The sequence below is a fragment of the Hevea brasiliensis genome, chromosome 11 (genome assembly GCF_030052815.1).
Source record: "Hevea brasiliensis isolate MT/VB/25A 57/8 chromosome 11, ASM3005281v1, whole genome shotgun sequence".
NCBI lineage: Eukaryota > Viridiplantae > Streptophyta > Magnoliopsida > Malpighiales > Euphorbiaceae > Hevea > Hevea brasiliensis.
The window spans coordinates 45,714,432-45,738,395 of record NC_079503.1 but is presented as its reverse complement, the minus strand read 5'-3'; positions in this window follow the sequence as shown (position 1 = coordinate 45,738,395).

The following is a 23,964-nucleotide window of genomic DNA, read 5'->3' as shown; positions in this document are numbered from 1 at the left end:
AATGACCATAAGCAAGTCAAACAACTTGCACAAGTTCGGGTCCAAAAACTGGCCGAACCAGAATTGACCAATTTGACCTAAAATTGACCTAAAATGGTACCATTTGACCAGCAAGAGTGTAATGACCATAACTCGGTCTACTTAACTCGGATTGACCTGAAATTTTGCACCGCGGTCCATAAGACCTAAATCTACAAGTTTGTAGTTTCGACCGAGACCTGAAAACCGAGGAACTAGATCGTCGGTTAGGTCAAACCAGTGTCGGAATCGGCAATTTGCATTAAAATGCACTAAGCAAGGAAATGACTTTGTTAAAACATAACAAACCTAAAACCCTATCAAATGTGACATATTAACGACACAAAAACCTACTATACCTAAAACGCATAGCGAGTCGGTATATTAGGTGATTAAGTGAATAATTGAGTTCATGCATTATTTACCAAACACCATCGATAGAGACAGTTTAAATTAGTCTTGAAACACTTCAAATTGTGTTTCTCGATTACCAAAGACTCGGGAAAAGGGAAGGAAACACGAGTCGGATCGAGGGCAGTCATCGGAGGTTTGTGCACAACAAGCTGTTTCTTTTGAATTATTTTCAATGGAAATAAATATTGACTATTTGCATATCATTGTTTTAAATTGTGGAAATGTGTTTGGTGGACACTTATTGATTGAAAAACATTGTGAATGGTTTGAAACTGTGAAAAATTGTTTGAATGGTATTTGATGGATACTTATTGATTGAAAAGCATTTGTAAATGGTTTTGTGGAAATTGAAGTGAATTACGAATTGTGTTGACATTTTGTGACTGAAATTATAACTTTGGAAATTTATTGGATTCTTACGGATCATTTGAATAAATTGTTTGGAATTGTTTTGACTCACAATTGGCATGACACTGATAATATGGTCCTCCTCCATTAATGGGGTGAGTGTGATTATTCCTCCCTCTTTGACTTATTAGTGCAGGGTGAGTATGATTATGTTCCTCCTCTTTGACTTCCCACTGAGGTGAGTATGGATGAGTTCTCATTATATAGCTAGCTTCCTCCTCATTGATTTCGATTATTGGGGTGAGCATGTCTTGTCGTGGTGTACAACACGGCATATATGGAAAAAATTGTGTCATGGCCTAAATTGTGTTATAGATTGGCAACACTTTGTATTCTTGATTATTTGATCGAATTGTGTTATTATGTATTGTGAGATTGTGAAATTGATTTAAACTCTTATTGACATATCTTGTCTATTGAATTCAACCATGATCGACTTATTGAAAATTATTGTGATATTAACAAATGGAGTTTAAATTCTTGTTGACATTTATTGTCTTGAATTTAACTATGGTTTTAAGTATCCACTATTGATATGATTTATGAATTGTGATTTAAAATTTGTATTTGGTAAATGTTGTGCACCATGAGACATTGTCTCGTGATAGCTTTATTCTTGTCGCAGTAGAGAGCAGACAGGGCGAGGCTAGAAATTTGCTAGTATCGCCATGAGAGATTTTTGGGTATAGTGAGTATACCACATGTGGCATTTTATCTTGTAATGTATATTCACTGTATGTATATTTTGTTCTTGGTTTTGGCGATTGTAAATTTATGTTTTACATTAAAGTTGTTAAATAATTATGTGTTATTTGGATTGTTAAAATTGTGTTATATCTTTGTATCTTAGTCTTTGAAAATCACTGTGGATTTGACTTGAGAAATGTGTTGTGTTGATAAAAATGTTGGAGTTGAGATTTGAAAATATATTGAAGTGCTTTTCTGAGTTTTCTCAAGAACTGTTTTGTCCAAAATACAAATGGCACCTTGCCAAAATTTTTCTGAATATTCCAAATAAATCAAATGAGTTAGTTGTTTCACTTCAGTTCACCAAAGTCTTTCACACCTGTAAATAGTGCTCACCACTGTAAAAGAAGTAAGAAAAGTTTTTAAAATCCCTTGTAGTGTATTTAATGGATTATCAGTAGACGGAGTTGGTAATTCATTAGGTATACTACGGGATCATGTTATGCCTTACAGAGGGGTAGGGTGTGACAACAAACATGAATACAATCTTTCTGGATAAGTCATGTCCTTATTATGAAGTATCCTCGATTGTGAACCTATTTATGATACTTTGTGCTAGAAATATTGTCACTCATATTCTTAACAACTTAAGAATAATATTTCTAACAAAATATCAATGGACCTTTTCTATTACACATAAATATATTATGTAAATGGAAAAGTGGAAATGCCTTTTATTAATAAAATTATGTGCAAGATACATACTAAATGATATGCTCTAGGGCATACTACTAACAATCTCCCACTAGCACTAGAGCCATTCATTACAATATCTTAGACCTATCTTCTCAAGATGTCGGTCTAACTGAGTCTGTGACATAGGCTTAGTGAATGGATCAGCTGGATTTTCGGTGATGCTATTTCTAGCGTGGCTACATCGCCTCGCCCAACTATTTCTCTGATAATGTGGTAGCGCCTTTCTATGTGTTTGGATTTCTGGTGAGACCTTGGTTCCTTAGCCTGTATGACTGCTCCATTATTGTCACAGTGTAGTGGAAGTGCTGACTCAATAGAAGGAACTACTGTAAGTTCTGTCACGAACTTCTTTATCCAAATAGCTTCCTTTGCAGCATCTGATGCAGCAATATACTCAGCCTCTATAGTGGAATCTGCAGTCGTGCTCTGTTTGGAACTCTTCCAACTGACTGCACCTCCATTACAAATGAACACATATCCAGAGTAGACTTTCTATCATCGATATCTGATTGGAAATCAGAATCGGTATAACCATCCAATTGCAAGTCTCCACCTCCATAAATCAAGAATAAATCCTTAGTTCTTCTCAAGTACTTAAGAATATTCTTGTGACTATCGATGTTCCAAACCTGGATTGGATTGATACCTGCTAGTCAAACTAACAGCATATGCGATATCCGGCCTAGTACACAACATTGCATACATTAAACTTCCAATAGCCGAAGCACATGGAATCCTGGCCATCTTATCTCTTTCTTCAACTGTCTTTAGAGACATCTCTTTAGAAAGATGGATACCATGCCTCACTGGTAACAATCCTCTCTTGGAATCAAGCATGTTAAACCTCTTTAACACCTTTTCCAAGTATAGACATTGGGATAAACCAATTATTCGTTTCGCTCTATCTCTATAGATGCGAATCCCAAGAATATAGGTTGCCTCCCCTAAGTCTTTCATGGAGAATGTATTTGACAACCATACCTTTATAGTCGTTAACATACCTGTGTCATTACCTATCAACAGTATGTAATCCACATATAAGACAAGGAAAATGATAGCACTGTCACTAACCTTCTTATATACACATGGCTCATCCTCATTTTTGATAAAACCAAAGGATTTAATGGCTTCATCAAAACGGATGTTCCAACTCTTCGAAGCTTGTTTCAACCCATAAATGGATTGCTTTAGCTTGCATACCTTGGAACCATCTTGGGATTCAAATCCCCTAGGTTGTTCCATGAAAATGTTTTCTTCAATGTATCCATTGAGAAAAGCTGTTTTGACATCCATCTACCAAATCTCATAATCATAGTATGTAGCTATTGCTAGTAAAATCCTAATTGATTTAAGCATGGCAACAGGCGAGAAAGTCTCCTCGTAGTCGATTCCTTGCCTTTGGCGAAACCCTTTCGCTACTAGCCTTGCCTTATAGGTCTCCACCTTTCCATCAGAACCAATTTTCTTCTTGAAAACCCATTTGTTCCCTATAGGTACAATACCTTCAGGAGGGTCAACAAGATCCCAAACTTGATTATTATACATGGAATCAATCTCGGATTTCATAGCATCAATCCATTTTGAAGAGTCTATATCTGATATAGCTTCTTCATAGGTAAGTGGATCATCTCCATGATCTACTTCTTCATAAGTAGACAACTCTTGTTCTTCTTCATGAAGAAAACCATATCTCATTGGTGGGTGAAATACCCTGGTTGTTCTACGAGGAACAGCTGTAGATGTTTCATCAACGGGTATAGGTTGACTAGATGGATCTATATCCATCTGATCTGTTGGTTGGTCAGAATTCTCCAATTCTAACTCTATTTGCCTTCCTTTGCCTCCTTCTTGAACAAACTGTTGTTCAAGAAATGTGGCATCTCTACTTATCACAACCTTTTGTGAAGTAGGCAAATAAAAATAATATCCAAAACTATCTTTTGGATATCCAACAAATCGACCTTTTTATGATCTGGTCTCCAATTTAACAGTGTTCAGCTTTTTGATATAAGCTGGACAACCCCAAATCTTAACATGCTTAAGACTTGGTTTTCTTCCATGCCATATCTCATAATGTGTGGAAGAAACTGATTTTGATGGAATCCTATTCAGAATATACAAAGCTGATTCTAATGCAAATCCCCAAAAGGAGATTGGCATATCAGTATAGCCCATCATACTACGTACCATATCCAATAGGGTACTATTTCTCCTTTCAGATACACTATTCAGCTGTGGCGTTCCTGGAGGAGTCAGCTGAGAAACAATGCCATGCTCTCTCAAGTATTCATAAAATTTAGTACTCAAATATTCACCTCCACGATCTGATCGAAGAGCTTTAATACTCTTTCCTGTTTGATTTTCTACTTCAGATTTAAATTCTTTGAACTTTTCAAAAGATTCATGTTTGTATTTCATCAAATACAAATACCCAAACCTTGATTTATCATCAGTAAAGGTAATAAAATAATGAAAGCCCCCTCTAGCCATTTCTTTAAATGGACCACATACATCACTATGTATTAGCTCCAAAATATTTTCAGCTCTTAGCCCCTGTCCAACAAAGGGTGATCTAGTCATTTTGCCACAGGCAAGATTCACAAGTTGGAGTAGGCTCAGAGTCCAATAAGGATAGAATCCCCATTTTCTCCAATTTTGTAATCCTATCTTCTGCAACATGACATAACCTTAAGTGCCAAATATATTTTGAACTTGAGTTGGTTTTCACCATGGCATTGCATTCATTTAGATTGCTATACTCTGGCCAGTAGAAACACTTTCTTACTGGCAATGGAAACACTTTCCTATTGGCAATGGAAACACTTTCCTATTGGCAATGGAAACACTTTCCTTTGCCTTCATCAACTTTAGTCTTCCTTTTCTGTTTAGCTATTTTCTTAGAAGGACCAGGAATCTGAGGTTTCTTTTTCTTATTGCCCTTCTTCTTGTTGGACTTTCCAGCAGAAGAAGATGCAACCAAAGCTACCTCTTTTCCTTTATTGCCTGGCATATTCTTTTGGGCAACAACCAGCATGTTGAGTAAACCAGCTAAGGTGCATTCCTGTTTGGTCATATGGAAATTTGTCACAAAATTCCCAAAAGACTCAGGAAGGGACTGAAGGATTAAATCCGTCTGTAGTTGGAAATCCATGTTGAAGTCAAGATGTTCCAACTGCTCAATCAGCCGAATCATCTTGTGGACATGATCCCCAACATTCTGTCCCTCAGACATCCTCATACGGAATAGCTGTCTAGATATCTCATACCTAGCATTCCTGCTGTGCTCACCATACAACTCTTGTAGGTGAAGGAGGATCTCACTCGCACTCTGCATGTTCTCATGTTGCTTCTGTAACTCATTACTCATGGAAGCAAGCATGTAATACTTAGCTCTCATATCATGCTCCTTCCACTTGTCCAAAGTTTCATGTTCCTCTTGTGTGGCCTCTGGAGGTAAGGGACCAGGAACATTGGAATCTAGAACATATCCTATATGTTCAAGGTTCAGGACAAGTTTCAAATTTCTTAGCCAATCAGACAGATTAGGTCCTGTCAACCTGTTGTGATCAAATATGCTTGCAAGGATATTGGATGGTGGTGGTTATTCTGTGCTCATTATTATCAGAAAATTAATTGCAGGAATAACCAGATTAATTAGTAAATGTATCATGTAATTAACCAAAATGATTATGGTCTTTTAATCAAATTGGTCCTCCCACTAACTTAGAGAATCCTACACTTCCAAAGTAGAAAACGGAAATCCTAGTTGGATGGATTTCTAGTGGGTAATTGAATTCTTATAATTCTATTGATCATCCTCAGGTACATCCATTATTGGAATTACAATAAACTATAAGTGAGCAACTCTTTGCCCATCACATCTCATGTGAGGTTCAATCCTTTACCTAGCCCCTAATGCTCAAAATCTCAGGTACATCCATTATTGACTTATCTTGCATTAGTTAAGTTGATCCCATTGAGCCAGTAATTATGCAAATAATTTTAATGTCCTCAGGTACATCCAATATTGGCCACTAAACCATTTACATATTTGCAACATCTCATGCTTAACAATTATTCTTAAGAAAATCTCTTAAATTAATTGCATCTCATGCAACTATTTAAAATTTCTTAAAATAATTGCCCCAATGGAGGGCTTATGTTATAATTACTTTAATTATAGCATTTCCAACTTAATCATTTGTTTGGAAGATTTTATAGCCATCCTAATTACTATTAAGGTCTCACTTTGCACATTATCCATTTAGCATGCATATATCATATAATTGCATACATTCCCATACATCTCATGCATTCATGGATAAGTAGTAAATATGGTATGATCATGGACTTTCTAAGGAATTCAATTCTGAGCCACCAAGAATTAAATCAGGGCATTCCTAGGTGCATTTCATTCATTCATTCATTTTACAAGAGTTGCTGAAGGAGTACATAATCAACACTTGATCTTGAATTCCTCCCACTAGTCCCACCAATGCTCTTGACCTCCTTAAACTTCTTGCAATCCAATATTACATAGTAATCCTTGGCATACCAAGGCGAATTTACAAGAACTTAAATAAATGAAATTACAACCCAAAAATTATTACAAACTTAATAATACATGTCCAAAATAAATTAAAATAAATTAATTAATTTACAATCCCAAAGAAACATAAAAGAAATCAATCCAATCACATTGGTCTTTTATAGTCCATAATCATCCATCATGCATATCACTATTTAACAATTAAATAAAACATACATACTTAAATTAAATTGAATATCTCATATTCAACTTAAAAATTCAGATTTGAATATGATTCAAATAAATTTAAAAATTCAGATTTGAATCTCATTCAAACAAATTTAAAAATTCAGATTTGAATCACATTCAAACAACTTCAAAAATTCAGATTTGAATAACATTCAAACATTTTTTAAAAAATCAGATTTGAATCACATTCAAACATTTTTTAAAAAATTATATCTGAATTTTATTCAATCAATTTTAAAAAATCAGATTTAAATATGATTCAAACAACTTTAAAAATTCAGATTTGAATCACATTCAAACAACTTTTAAAATTCAGATTTGAATCACATTCAAACAATTTTTAAAATTCTGATTTGAATCATAATTTAATTGTGTGATAAAAACTACTAATTAAACACTTTAATTAGTCAAAGAATAGGCCTTAGATCATACAACAATTGCAGAATTAAAAGCCAAACCTTAAACCACCCATGAAAGCCAATCTATGCGCACCATTGATGGTGTTTTTTCAAGTATGCCGACAACTTGCTTTGCAACCAGCAATGAACTTTTTATCTCATGATCAAACAAACAATTAAATCATATAATCAATAATCTAAATGGCAAATATAGTGGCTCTGATACCAATTGAAGGAACGGAAGCGTGAAAAACACAAGTTTATACCATTGAATTCAAAAATTTTCACCTAGGGTCACATGCATCATGCAATATTTATTTTTATCTATTTGATTTCAATGATAAACAACATATTAAAACTCTTTTAATATGTTTTTGGATCTGTATTTGCCATTTAAGATTTTAAAATTAATCAAATTAATTTTAGAACCCTAGATTAAATCAAGAACGATTACACTAACCTCTTGATGTGCTGCAGCGTGTCTGCGCCTTTGAGATTCGTCTTCAGGACACCAGATGTTGTCCCTCTAGCTTGTCCACACCAAGAACACCTATGGCAGCCCTTGAACAGCTTCTAAAGCTTTTTCTATTAATTAGAAAATCAAGTTATGCCTTTTAAGAGATTAAAGATGTAAACAGGACACTAGAAACAATTTCTAGTGTTCTTAATTCAAGAGATTGATGGCTAATCTCTTTGAATTGATGAGAGATGAAGAAGAAGAGAAGAAAACCCTCAAAGTGGCGTGACAAAGGAGTGTGGCTGCTGGTTGTGTTTTATTTTCTCATAACAACACTTAAATAGCTAGGTTAACATATTAAACCCTTGCCACATGTCACCGTTTGATTAGCTCTATGTTTAAGTGACCCAATCACATTGTGCCAAGTGTCAAACCTATATTTAATCTTGATTTTAATCATCTTACATGATTAAAAAACATTTGGCAAGCTTATGTGTAATCCCATGTGTCACCATCTCATGGTGCCACGTGTCACACTGTGAAATGACCAAAATGCCCCTGTGTCTTAATTTTGAGTTCTTAACTCAAAACAATTATTTTCTTCTTCTAATTAATTTATATCAAATATAAATTAATTAATTAATCTCTATTAATTAATTTCTCATCAATTAAATTCATATTTAAACACTTTAAATATAAATTTAATTTATACTACACATCCAATAATCTAGATTTGGTTTCAAGTCATGCTAGGGACTTTGCAATTTAATTGCAAACCAAATCTATTTAATTAATCAATTAAACTCTTTAATTAATTAATTAAATCATATTTAAATAGGTGATAACTTGTGTATGTGTGTGACTTACTAGGCTCATCACTAATTGGCAATGAGACATGATATCAACTCTTAATATCATCAGAACTCTTTCTTACCATAAATGATTTCTCTAAATCATTTTATGAACCTCATAGACCATGGTTAACACCTAGCATAGCATGCCATGGCCACCCAATTAGTAATAAGATTTATCTTAAATGAACCTATAATCATATGTTACCATGCACTAGAATCTCTCTGTTACAAAATCCCAGCTCAAGTTGGAGTCATGGTTTATGTCAAACTCCATTTGCTATGAATATTATGTTCTCTTTTAATTACAGTTCTTGATTAAAAAGATTTTCTCATCAGAAACTCTTTTCTGAATAAATCTATCTGTCCTGGCCAGGAACTTGAAACATCAAGAACAATTAAATGAACATAGGATTTTATCTCTATTTACTTAGAGGAACAAATTCCATCTTGATCAACACCTACCTCCATATATAACTAGTATGAGCCAACACATGCCCATATACCCATACACAGTACAAGTATGAATGCAGTATCAAACTCAAACTACCTATATACAAGATAACTGTGCTATCTCAGGTCTAAAGATTATATGCACTGATATGATTTATGACAAAACATTGACAAGAGTAAACTCCATGTGCTTGTCATAAGTGTCACTGGTTCGGCCTACTTATCATTTATAAGTGCCTATCATGTTTGTCATATGGCATGAGACTCACCATTCCATCTTATTTATATCTCATATAAATAACTTGGGAACAAACATGAATACAATCTTTCTGGATAAATCATGTCCTTATTATGAAGTATCCTCGATTGTGAACCTATTTATGATACTTTGTGCTAGAAATATTGTCACTCATATTCTTAACAACTTAAGAATAATATTTCTAACAAAATATCAATGGACCTTTTTTATTACACATAAATATATTATGTAAACGGAAAAGTGGAAATGCCTTTTATTAATAAAATTATGTACAAGATACATACTAAATGATATGCTCTAGGGCATACTACTAACATTATTAAGTTTGTAATAATTTTTGGGTTGTAATTTCATTTATTTAAGTTCTTGTAAATTCGCCTTGGTTTGCCAAGGATTACTATGTAATATTGGATTGCAAGAAGTTCAAGGAGGTTAAGAGCATTGGTGGGACCAGTGGGAGGAATTCAAGATCAAGTGTTGATTATGTACTCCTTCAGCAACTCTTGTAAAATGAATGAATGAAATGCACTTAGGAATGCCCTGATTCAATTCTTGGTGGCTCAGAATTGAATCCCTTAGAAAGTCCATGATCATACCATATTTACTGCTTTTCCATGAATGCATGAGATGTATGGGAATGTATGCAATTATATGATATATGCATGCTAATTGGATAATGTGTAAAGTGAGACCTTAATAGTAATTAGAATGACCATAAAATCTTCCAAACAAATAATTAAGTTGGAAATGTTATAATTAAAGTAATTATAACATAGGTCCTCCATTAGGGCAATTATTTTAAGAAATTTTAAATAGTTGTATAAGATGTAATTAATTTAAGAGATTTTCTTAAGAATAATTGTTAAGCATGAGATGTTGTAAATATGTAAATAGTTTGGTGGCCAATATTGGATGTACCTGAGGACATTAAAATTATTTGCATAATTACTGGCTCAATGGGATCAACTTAACTAATGCAAGATAAGTCAATAATAGATGTACCTGAGATTTTGAGCATTAGGGGCTAGGTAAAGGATTAAACCTTACATGAGATGTGATGGGCAAGGAGTTGCTCACTTATAGTTTATTGTAATTCCAATAATGGATGTACCTGAGGATGATCAATAGAATTATAAGAATTCAATCACCCACTAGAAATCCATCCAACTAGGATTTCCGTTTTCTACTTTGGAAGTGTAGGATTCGCTAAGTTAGTGGGACGACCAATTTGATTAAAAGACCATAATCATTTTGGTTAATTACATGATGCATTTACTAATTAATCTGGTTATTTTCTGCAGTTAATTTTCTGATAAAAATGAGTACAGAACAACCACCACCATCCAATATCCTTGCAAGCATACTTGATTGCAGTAGGTTGATAGGACCTAATCTCTCTGATTGGCTAAGAAATTTGAAACTTGTCCTGAACCTTGAACATATAGGATATGTTCTAGATTCAAATGTTCCTGGTCTCTTACCTCCAGAGGCCACTCAAGAGAAACATGAAACTTTGGACAAGTGGAAGGAGCATAATATGAGAGCTAAGTGTTACATGCTTGCTTCCATGAGTAATGAGTTACACAAGCAGCATGAAAACATGCAGAGTGCAAGTGAGATCCTCCTTCACCTAGAAGAGTTGTATGGTGAGCACAGTAGGAATGCTAGGTATGAGATATCTAGGCAGCTGTTCCGCATGAGGATGTCTGAGGGATAGAATATTGGGGATCATGTCCACAAGATGATTCGACAGATTGAGCAGTTGGAACATCTTGACTTCAATATGGATTTCCAACTACAGACGGATTTGATTCTTCAGTTCCTTCCTGAGTCTTTTGGGAATTTTGTGATAAATTTCCATATGACTAAACAGGAATGCACCTTAGCTGGTTTACTCAACATGCTGGTTATTGCCTTAAAGAATATGCCGGGCAATAAAGGAAAAGAGGTAGCTTTGATTGCATCTTAGTCTGTTGGAAAGTCTAATAAGAAGAAGGGCAATAAGAAAAAGAAATCTCAGATTCCTGGTCCTTCTAAGAAAATAGCTAAACAAAAAAGGAAAACCAAAGCTGACAAAGGCAAAGGAAAGTGTTTCGACTGCCAACAGGAAAGTGTTTCCATTGCCAACAGGAAAGTGTTTCCATTGCCAGTAAGAAAGTGTTTCCACTCGCCAGAGTATAGCAATCTAGATGAATGCAATGCCATGGTGAAAACCAACTTAAGTTCAAAATATATTTAGCACTTAAGGGTTGCAGAAGATAGGATTGCAAAACTGGAGAAAATGGGGATTCTATCCTCATTGGGCTCTGAGCCTACTCCAACTTGTGAATCTTGCCTTCAGGGAAAATTGACTAGATCACCCTTTGTTGGATAAGGGCAAAGAGCTGAAAATATTTTGGAGCTAATACATAGTGATGTATGTGGTCCATTTAAAGAAATGGCTAGAGGGGGCTTTCATTATTTTATTACCTTTACTGATGATAAATCAAGATTTGGGTATTTGTATCTGATGAAATACAAACATGAATCCTTTGAAAAGTTTAAAGAATTTAAATCTGAAGTAGAAAATCAAATAGGAAAGAGTATTAAAGCTCTTCGATCAGATCGTGGAGGTGAATATTTGAGTACTGAATTTGATGAATACTTGAGAGAGCATGGCATTGTGTCTCAGCTCACTCCTCCAGGAATGCCACAGCTGAATGGTGTATCTGAAAGGAGAAATCGTACCCTATTGGATATGGTACGTAGTATGATGAGCTATACTGATATGCCATCTTCTTTTGGGGATTTGCATTAGAATCAGCTTTGCATATTCTGAATAGGATTCCATCAAAATCAGTTTCTTCCACACCTTATGAGATATGGCATGGAAGAAAACCAAGTCTTAAGCATGTTAAGATTTGGGGTTGTCTAGCTTATATCAAAAAGCTGAGCACTGATAAATTGGAAACCAGATCAGAAAAAGATCGATTTGTTGGATATCCAAAAGATGGTTTTGGATATTATTTTTATTTGCCTACTTCACAAAAGGTTGGGATAAGTAGAGATGCCACATTTTTTGAATAACAGTTTGTTCAAGAAGGAGGAAAAGGAAGGCAAATAGAGTTAGAATTGGAGAATTCTAACCAACCAACAGATCAGATGGATATAGATCCATCTAGTCAACCTATACCCGTTGATGAAACATCTACAGCTGTTCCTCATAGAACAACCAGGGTATCTCACCCACCAGTGAGATATGGTTTTCTTCATGAAGAAGAACAAGAGTTGTTTACTTTTGAAGAAGTAAATCATGGAGATGATTCACTTACCTATGAAGAAGCTATATCAGATATAGACTCTTCAAAATGGATTGATGCTATGAAATCTGAGATTGATTCCATGTATAAGAATCAAGTTTGGGATCTTGTTGAACCACCTGAAGGTATTGTACCTATAAGGAACAAATGGGTTTTCAAGAAGAAAATTGGTTCTGATGGAAAGGTAGAGACCTATAAGGCAAGGCTAGTAGCGAAAGGGTTTTGCTAAAGGCAAGAGTCGACTATGAGGAGACTTTCTCGCCTGTTGCCATGCTTAAATCAATTAGGATTTTATTAGCAATAGCTACATACTATGATTATGAGATTTGGCAGATGGATGTCAAAATAGCTTTTCTCAATGGATACATTAAAGAAAACATTTTCATGGAACAACCTAGGGGTTTTGAATCCCAAGATGGTTCCAAGGTATGCAAGCTAAAGCGATCCATTTATGGGTTGAAACAAGCTTTGAGGAGTTGGAACATCTACTTTGATGAAGCCATTAAATCCTTTGGTTTTATAAAAAATGAGGATGAGCCATGTGTATATAAGAAGGTTAGTGACAGTGCAATCACTTTCCTTGTCTTATATGTGGATGACATACTGTTAATGGGTAATGACACTGTTATGTTGACAACTTTAAAGGTATGGTTGTCAAATATATTCTCCATGAAAGACTTAGAGGAGGCAACTTATATTCTTGGGATTTGCATCTATAGAGATAGAGTGAAAAGAATAATTGGTTTATCCCATAGTCTATACTTGGAAAAGGTGTTAAAGAGGTTTAACATGCTTGATTCCAAAAGAGGATTGTTACCAGTGAGACATGGTATCCACCTTTCTAAAGAGATGTCCCCAAAGACACCTGAAGAAAGAGATAAGATGGCAAGGATTCCATATGCTTTGGCTATTGGAAGTTTAATGTATGCAATGTTGTGTACTAGGCCGGTTATCACATATGCTGTTAGTTTGACTAGCAGGTATCAATCCAATCCAGGATTGGAACACTGGATAGCTGTCAAGAATATCCTTAAGTACTTGAGAAGAACTAAGGATTTATTCTTGATTTATGGAGGTGGAGACTTACAATTGGATGGTTATATTGATTCTGATTTCCAATCAATATCGATGATAGAAAGTCTATCTCTGGATATGTGTTCATTTGCAATGGAGGTGCAGTCAGTTGGAAGAGTTCCAAACAGGCACGCATCAGTAGATTCCACTACTAGGTCGAGTATATTGCTGCATCAGATGCTGCAAAGGAAGCTGTTTGGATAAAGAAGTTCGTGACAGAACTTACAGTAGTTCCTTCCATTGAGTCAGCAGTTCCACTACACTGTGATAATAATGGAGCAGTCATACAGGCTAAGGAACCAAGGTCTCACCAGAAATCCAAACACATAGAAAGGCGCTACCACATTATCAGAGAAATAGTTGGGCAAGGCAATGTAGCCATGCAGAAAATAGCATCAGCTGAAAATCCAACTGATCCATTCACTAAAGCTATGTCACAGACTCAGTTAGACCGACATCTTGAGAAGATAGGTCTAAGATATTGTAATGAATGGCTCTAGTGCTAGTGGGAGATTGTTAGTAGTATGCCCTAGAGCATATCATTTAGTATGTATCTTGTACATATTTTTATTAATAAAAGGCATTTCCACTTTTCCGTTTACATAATATATTTATGTGTAATAGAAAAGGTCCATTGATATTTTGTTAGAAATATTATTCTTAAGTTGTTAAGAATATGAGTGACAATATTTCTAGCACAAAGTATCATAAATAGGTTCACAATCGAGGATACTTCATAATAAGGACATGATTTATCTAGAAAGATTGTATTCATGTTTGTTACCAAGTTATTTATTTGAGATATAAATAAGATGGAATGGTGAGTCTCATGCCATATAACAAATATGATAGGCACTTATAAATGATAAGTAGGTCGAACCAGTGACACTTATGACAAGCACATGGAGTTTACGCTTGTCAATGTTTTGTCATAAATCATATCAGTGCATATAATCTTTAGACCTGAGATAACACAGTTATCTTGTATATAGGTAGTTTGAGTTTGATACTGCTTTCAAACTTGTACTGTGTATGGGTATATGGGCATCTGTTGGCTCCTCCTAGTTATATATGGAGGTAGGTGTTGATCAAGCTGGAATCTGTTCCTTTAAGTAAATTGAGATAAAATCCTATGTTCATTTAATTGTTCTTGATGTTTCAAGTTCCTGGCAAGGACAGATAGATTTATTCAGAAAAGTGTTTCTGATGAGAAAATCTTTTTAATTAAGAACTGGAATTAAAAGAGAACATAATATTCATAGCAAATGGAGTTTGACATAAACCATGACTCCAGTTTGAGTTGGGATTTTGTAACAGAGAGATTCTAGTGCATGGTAACATATGATTATAGGTTCATTTAAGGTAAACCTTATTACTAATTGGGTGGCCATGGCATGCTTTGTTAGGTGTTAACCATGGTATATGAGGTTCATAAAATGATTTAGAGAAATCATTTATGGTAAGAAAGAGTTCTGATGATATTAAGAGTTGATATCATGTCTCATTGCCAATTAGTGATGAGCCTAGTAAGTCACACATATACACAAGTTATCACCTATTTAAATATGATTTAATTAATTAATTAAAGAGTTTAATTGATTAATTAACTAGGTTTGATTTGCAATTAAATTGCAAAGTCCCTAGCATGACTTGAAACGAAATCTAGATTATTGGATGTATAGTATAAGTTAAATTTATATTTAAAGTGTTTTAATATGAATTTAATTAATGAGAAATTAATTAATAGAGATTAATTAATTAATTTATATTTGACATAAATTAATTAGAAGAAGAAAAATAATTATTTTGGATAAGAACTCTAAATTAAGACACAGGGGCATTTTGGTCATTTCACAGTGTGACACGTGGCACCATGAGGTGGTGACACATGGGATTACACATAAGCTTTCCAAATATTTTTTAATCATGTAAGATGATTAAAATCAAGATTAAATATAGGTTTGACACTTGGAATAATGTGATTGGCTCACTTAAACCTAGAGCTAATCAAAGGGTGACATGTGGCAAGGGTTTAATGTGTTAACCTAGCTATATAAGTGTTGTTATGAAAAAAGAAAAACAACCAGCAGCCACTCCTCTCCTTTGTCACGCCATTTTAAGGTTCTCCATCTATTCTTCTTCATCTCTCATCAATTCTAAGAGATTAGCCATCAATCTCTTGAATTCAGAACACTAGAAATTGTTTCTAGTGTCCTGTTTACATCTCTAATCTCTTAAAATGTAGAACTTGAATTTCTAATTAATAGAAAAAAGCTTTAAAAGCTGTTCAAGGGCTGCCATAGGTGTTCTTGGTGTGGACAAGCTAGAGGGATAACATCTAGTGTCCTGAAGACAAATCTCAAAGGCGCAGACACGCTGCAGTGCATCAAGAGGTTAGTGTAATAGTTCTTGATTTATTCTAGGGTTCTAAAATTAATCTGATTAATTTTAAAATCTTAAATGGCAAATACAGATCCAAAAACATATTAAAAGAGTTTTAATATGTTATTCATCATTGAAATCAAATAGATAAAAAATAAATCTTGCATGATGCATGTGACCCTAGGTGAAATTTTTGAATTCAATGGTATAAACTTATGTTTTTCACGCTTCCATTCCTTCAATTCAGTACTCAAATATTCACCTCCACGATCTGATCGAAGAGCTTTAATACTCTTTCCTATTTGATTTTCTACTTCATATTTAAATTATTTGAACTTTTCAAAGGATTCATGTTTGTATTTCATCAAATACAAATACCCAAACCTTGATATATCATTAGTAAAGGTAATAAAATATTAAAAACTGCCTCTAGCTATTCTCTTAAATGGACCACAAACATCACTATGTATTAGCTCCAAAATATTTTCAGCCCTTAGCCCTTGTCCAATAAAGGGTGATCTAGTCATTTTACCCTGAAGGCAAGATTCATAAGTTGGAGTAGGCTCAAAGCCCAATGAGGATAGAATCCCAATTTTCTCTAATTTTGCAATCTTTTCTTCTGCAACATGACATAACCTTAAGTGCCAAATATATTTTGAACTTGAGTTGGTTTTCACCATGGCATTGCATTCATTTATATCACTATACTCTGGGCAGCTCCTTTTCCAGTGCCCATCCTTCTGGTAGTGGAAACACTTTCCTTTGCCTCCATCAGCTTTAGTCTTCCCTTTTTGTTTAACTATTTTCTTGGAAGGACCAGGAATCTGAGATTTCTTTTTCTTATTGCCCTTCTTCTTGTTGGACTTTCCAGTAGAAGAAGATGCAATCAAAGCTACCTCTTTTCCTTTATTGCCTGGCATATTCTTTTGGGCAATAACCAGCATGTTGAGTAAACCAGCTAAGGTGCTTTTTTGTTTAGTCATATGAAAATTTATCACAAAATTCCCAAAAGACTCAGGAAGGGATTGAAGGATCAAATCCGTCTGTAGTTGGAAATCCATGTTGAAATCAAGATGTTCCAACTGCTCAATTAGCCGAATCATCTTATGGACATGATCCCCAACATTTTATCCCTCAGACATCCTCATGCAGAATAGCTATCTAGATATCTCATACCTAGCATTCCTACTGTGCTCACCATACAACTCTTGTAAGTGAAGGAGGATCTCACTTGCACTCTGCATGTTTTCATGCTGCTTCTGTAACTCATTACTCATGGAAGCAAGCATGTAACACTTAGCTCTCATATCATACTCCTTCGACTTGTCCAAAGTTTCATGTTCCTCTTGAGTGGCCTCTGGTGGTAAGGGACCAGGAACATTTGAGTATAGAACATATCCTATATGTTCAAGGTTCAGGATAAGTTTCAAATTCTTAGCCATTTAGAGAGATTAGGTCCTGTCAAACTATTGCGATCAAGTATGCTTGCAAGGATATTGGATGGTGGTGGTTGTTCTGTGCTCATTATTATATGAAAATTAACTGTAGAAAATAATCAGATTAATTAGTAAATGTATCAAGTAATTAACCAAAATGATTATGGTCTTTTAATCAAATTGGTCCTCCCACTAACTTAGCGAATCCTACACTTCTAAAGTAGAAAATAGAAATCCTAGTTGGATAGATTTCTAGTGGGTGATTGAATTCTTATAATTCTATTGATCATCCTCAGCTACATCCGTTATTGGAATTATAATAAACAATAAGTTAGTAACTCCTTGCCCATCATATCTCATGTGAGGTTCAATCCTTTACCTAGCCGCTAATGCTCAAAATCTCAAGTACATCCATTATTGACTTATCTTGCATTAGTTAAGTTAATCCAATTGAGCCATTAATTACGCAAATAATTTTAATCTCCTCAAGTACATCCAATATTGGCCACCAAACCATTTATATATTTACAACATCTCATACTTAACAATTATTCTTAAGAAAATCTCTTAAATTAATTGCATCTTATGCAAGTATTTAAAACTTCTTAAAATAATTGCCTCAATGGAGGACCCATGTTATAATTACTTTAATTATAGCATTTCTAACTTAATCATTTGTTTGGAATATTTTATGGTCATCCTAATTACTATTAAGGTTTCACTTTGCACATTATCCATTTAGCATACATATATCATATGCTGCATACATTCACATACATCTCATGCATTCATGGACAATAAATAAATATGGTATGATCATGGACTTTCTACGGGATTCAATTATGAGCCATCAAGAATTGAATCAGGGCATTCCTAGGTGCGTTTCATTCATTCATATTACAAGAGTTGCTAAAGGAGTACGTAATCAACACTTGATATTGAATTCTTCCCACTGGTCCCACCAATGCTCTTGACCTCCTTGAACTTCTTGCAATCCAATATTACATAGTAATCCTTGGCATACCAAGGTGAATTTACAAGGACTTAAATAAATGAAATTACAACCCAAAAATTATTACAAACTTAATAATACATGCCCAAAATAAATTAAAATAAATTAATTAATTTACAAACCCAAAGAAACATAAAATAAATAAATCCAATCACATTGGTCTTTTATAGTCCATGATCATCCATCATGCATATCACTATTTAATAATTAAATAAAATATACATACTTAAATTAAATTGAATATCTCATATTTAACATAAAAATCCAGATTTGAATATGATTCAAATAAATTTAAAAATTCAGATTTGAATCACATTCAAACAATTTTAAAAATTCATATTTGAATCACATTCAAATAATTTTTAAAAAATTAGATTTGAATCACATTCAAAATTTTTTTAAAAATTCAGATCTAAATATTATTCAAACAACTTTAAAAAATCAGATTTGAAAATGATTCAAACAACTTTAAAAATTTAGATTTGAATCACATTCAAGCAACTTTTAAAATTCAAATTTGAATTACATTCAAACAAATTTTAAAATTCTGATTTGAATGAAAATTTAATTGTGTGATTAAAACTACTAATTAAACACTTTAATTAATCATAGGATAGGCCTTAGATCATACGACAACTACAGAATTAAAAAGCCAAACCTTGCACCACCCATGAAGCCAAACCATGCGCACCATGTTGGAGTTCATCAAGCATGCCGCCACACATCCATTGCAACCAGCAATGGTTTAATCATCTCATGATCAAATCACACAATTAAACCATACAATCAATAATCTAAATGACAAATATAGTGGCTCTGATACCAATTGAACGAGCGGAAGCATGAAAAATATAAGTTTACACCATTGAATTCAAAAATTTTCACCTAGGGTTACATGCATCATGTAAGATTTATTTTTATCTATTTGATTTCAATGATAAACAACATATTAAAACACTTTTAATATATTTTTGGATCTGTATTTGCCATTTAAGATTTTAAAATTAATCAGATTAATTTTAGAACCCTACATTAGATCAAGAATAAATACACTAATCTCTGGATGCACTGCAGTGTATTTGTGTCTTTTGGATGCATTTTCAGGACACCAGATGTAACACCCTCCTCCCCATAGCAATTTCATACATTCTACTGTTCCGGTGATCGGTGTCGGTCCGGATAGCTAGAACGTCTGGAAAAATATTTAAACTAAAGTGAGAAACCATAATTAACTCAAATATTAGTAATAAAAATTTTGGAAAAATTTTAGAAATAAAATACAACCAAGTTAAATGAGCCAGGACCCTAGCGATGCGTAACCTAGTGGGAAATTGCGGTTCTCGCAACTAGGAGCACTAGACCTGAGGGAAAATTCATAAAATAATCTTTGGGACTCCAGAGAAGAGTCATTGAGGTTTTTATGGCATTAAAATGCCAAGAAAAATAGTTAGAAAAATTTTTCGATTGGTATAGACGATTTTGGCTCAACAAGCCAAACGGAAGGCATTTTGGTCTTTCGCCTTCAGAGACGATTTTTGGCCGACTTGTCCAGTTAAGTAAATAATTATTATGATCTAAAATATGAATAAATATTGCTAAAAATTAAATTGAAAATTAGTAGAGAAGAAAGGAAAAGAAAATGAAAGAAAGTACCTAATTATGACATCATATGATGTCATTTAAAACCTATCCACAAATCACAATTAAGCACCACTTAAATTAACCTATTAAAGAGGATAATTGAGACAAAAAAAAAAAAAAAAAAAAAAAAAAACAAAAGCCAGCTACTCTTCCTCACCCAAACCAGGCGTCACTTTCTCTCCCAAACCCATTCCACCATGAAAGCTCACTAAAGCTCCCAAACCTCACCTTATTTCACCTTGAAACCACAAACTTGCTTCACTAAAAATTGATTTTGCAATGTGAACAACCTCTAGCAAGCCAAAAGAGGAAGGAAAAAAAGAAGTTTGGGTAGCTTGAAATTCTGCTCCATTCAAGGTTAGTGTCCAATCCTTGTTCCTTTTGTTTTAATTCATGTTTAAGGGCATGAATTCCGTAGAAAATGTAAGAAAATAAAAAAAAACAAGTGTGTGTGTGCACCCTACAATTTTGGCAGCTAGGGTTAGCTAGGGTTTGATGATTTTGCTTGGTAGAAAAAATGGTTATGAGCAGCCTTTGGTAGTGGATGAGGGATTGAACATAATTGAGTAAATGAAATGCAATAATTGTGCATGTGTGAAATGAAAAAAAATTGGACACTTGAACAATTCGAGGGTTTGCTCATGTTATGGTTTATTAACCTTGTAATGGTCAATTAGTGACCATTTGAATGTGTGTGAGGAGGAAATGAAGTGAGTTGTAGCTTGGGATTTGAGTTTGGGTGGGCTGCCTTGTGTGACCTGCAGGTCTGGATGTGAGTCCAGCCTGTTTGGGCAGCCATAACTTGGGTTGTGTAGGTTCAATTGGTGCAAGGCCAATTGGACATGAAACTAGAAATATAATGGCACAACTTTGGTGAAGAAATCATGTCCAGAAAACTAAACCAAGTTGACCAAAAGTTTGCCCTAATCTAGGTGACCTGCAGTCTGCCTAGGCAAAATGACCAAATGAACAGTATTTGGTCATTGGCCATAACTCAGTGTAGAAAGGTCCAATTAACATGAAATTTTACCAGGAACAAGCTGATATATAGACAAAAAACTTTTATGAAGAAACCTAACCCAAATTATGACCAGAACATATTCAAAAGGCGAGTTGCAGTCACTGTTCCTAAGACTGTAGATTTGGTCAGTCCAGAAAGTCTGGAAAAATTTCAATCTGGCCAGTTGTGGTTTTTGGGCCATAACTTGAGCTACAAAACTCCAAATGGAGTGATTCAAAAAAAGAAATTCAACTAGACAAAATAAGGAACAACTTTCATGTTGATCATTTTGCCAAATTTCTACTGCAAAAATGACCAATGAAACAGTAAAAACAAGCATAAAAATTGAAAATTCTGCCCAATTAACATTAAGCTTAAAAATGGTATTGGCAACCAATACCAACAAAATTTTGAATGCAAAATGTGGTATGTTGGGAGTATTAGAACCAATATACCTATTGCCTATGCAAAAGTCAACAATTTTGTTGACTAATGAATGGAATAGTAACACTAAAACTTAAATTTCAAAAATTGTGAAACTTAAAAGTGTTAAATGCCCTAGTAGGCCTATTGTGATTGGTTTGGATAGGTTGGCATGGCAATAGGGTTCAGTTAGTAGTACTGCACATGGCATTATGCCATTCTGTGATTTCATGGCTTTTGGCCATTCTGACATTGTGTTGATACTTGGCCTTGAGCCTAATATTATTACAGCTTATTAGCTGTTCTGTTGCACACCGGGAGATACATATGTGACCGATGGTGTGACGGCCCAAGGTACTAGATACCCAGTGCCAGTTTACCCATTTATCTAGTCCAGTCATCCAGTATAGGTTACTTGGGAGCCCAAAAATAAAAGTGAACAAATTTAATGAAATAATGAATAGAACAAGTACATAATAAATAAGATTACTAATAATGATAAAAAAAAAAATTATCTGCATAAGACATCAAAACATGCACTGCATATTTACTTCTTGTTATTTCTTTTTATTTTATTATTGGCACCACTAAGCATTATTGCTTAGCGCATTGCTTTTGCCATGTGTAGGTTCTGGAGATACTGACCGAGAGCCCAGTAGACCACAGACTGGGTGAGACCTCCTGTAGCTCTGCATAGTGTCCGTGTCACCTCACCATCTTCAGTGCATTGGTAGGACACTAAGTTTCATTTTGGTATTTTGTAACTAACTTTTATTTTCTCTTGTGTAATTGAGACTTATGTAATGTATTTTGATGTTAATGTAAATAGTGGAAATTGTGTTTATGAATGGAAAATTGAGTATTTATTTATTGCTTAAATATGAATACTCTGAGAAATGAATGATTGAGAAATGGAAATGTTGTTTAAAAATATTGAGATTTTGATGATTATTAGAGTTTGAGAATGAATGGAAATGATTATTGGAAGTGTTTTTCACAGGTTCTGAAGAACTGTTTTCTCCATTTTTAGCCAGTACTCTGCCGGATTTTTTATAAAATTTTCGAAACCTCAAATAAATTATAATTTCAATAAATGACTTAAATGAATTATATTTCACAATTATATTCAAAACAATGATAAAAATAAATTAAGGAAGAATAAAAATGATTGAGATAAAATAGAGTGTTCCGGTACACTGTGTGACATATCTTATTCAGATATACTGTAGACGGATAAGGAGTGTCACATTTAGTGGTATCAAAGCGCGGTTTAGGCATTTCTGGGCCTAGATTGAGTCCATACCATGCATTGTATTAGTAAGAGTCGAGATGACACTAATGCAGATCTGCTTATCTTTGTTATTTTGAATAGGATATGGACCCCACGTCTCAGAGGGCAGTTGAGGAGGAAGTGGAGAGTCATGCTCCACTTGCACGAGCTAAGACTAGGGGTAGGAGAGAACCTGCTCTGCCAGCTCCATCAGAGCCTGCTCAACCTCCACAGGCCGTGTTCCAGCAAATGGCCAAATTCTTCAAACAAATGGCTAGGGTAATGCCACCACCACCACCACCTCCACAACCGAAATCACACCTTAAAAGATTGAGAAAATTTGGAGCAGTGGACTTCTTTGGCAAGAGAGAAGATGATTCTGTTGCAGCCGAAAATTGGTTGAACAGAACAGGAAGGGTTTTAAAACAACTCCACTACACTCCAGAGCAAAACCTAGAAGCTGCCATATCTCTGTTGCAAGATGATGCATATGAATGGTGGGATACGATGTCTAGTGAAGTGCAACCAGAAGTAATAACTTGGGACTTCTTCCTCTCAGAATTCAAGAAGAAATATGTGGGTAGTGTATACCTAGAAGAGAGAAGAAGGGAATTCATTAACTTGAGGCAAAGACAGTTGATAATGGCTGAGTATGAAAAGGAATTTGTCAGATTGAGCCGTTATGGAAGGGAGATAGTCCCTAATGAAGCTGAAAGGTATAAGAGATTTGAAGAGGGATTAAATGACAATATAAAGATCATGATCACTACCTTGGGAATCACAGACTTCACCAAGTTAGTGGAAGCTGCAATAAAAGTTGAAAAGGTAAGAATAAGTGAGCAGACTAGAAGGGAGAGACAGCAGAAGAGGGGCTCGGGTCAGTCTAGCTCATCTCCTACACCTAGGAATAAGTTCAAAGGTCCACCTGCATAGAGTTCAGGTCAACCTC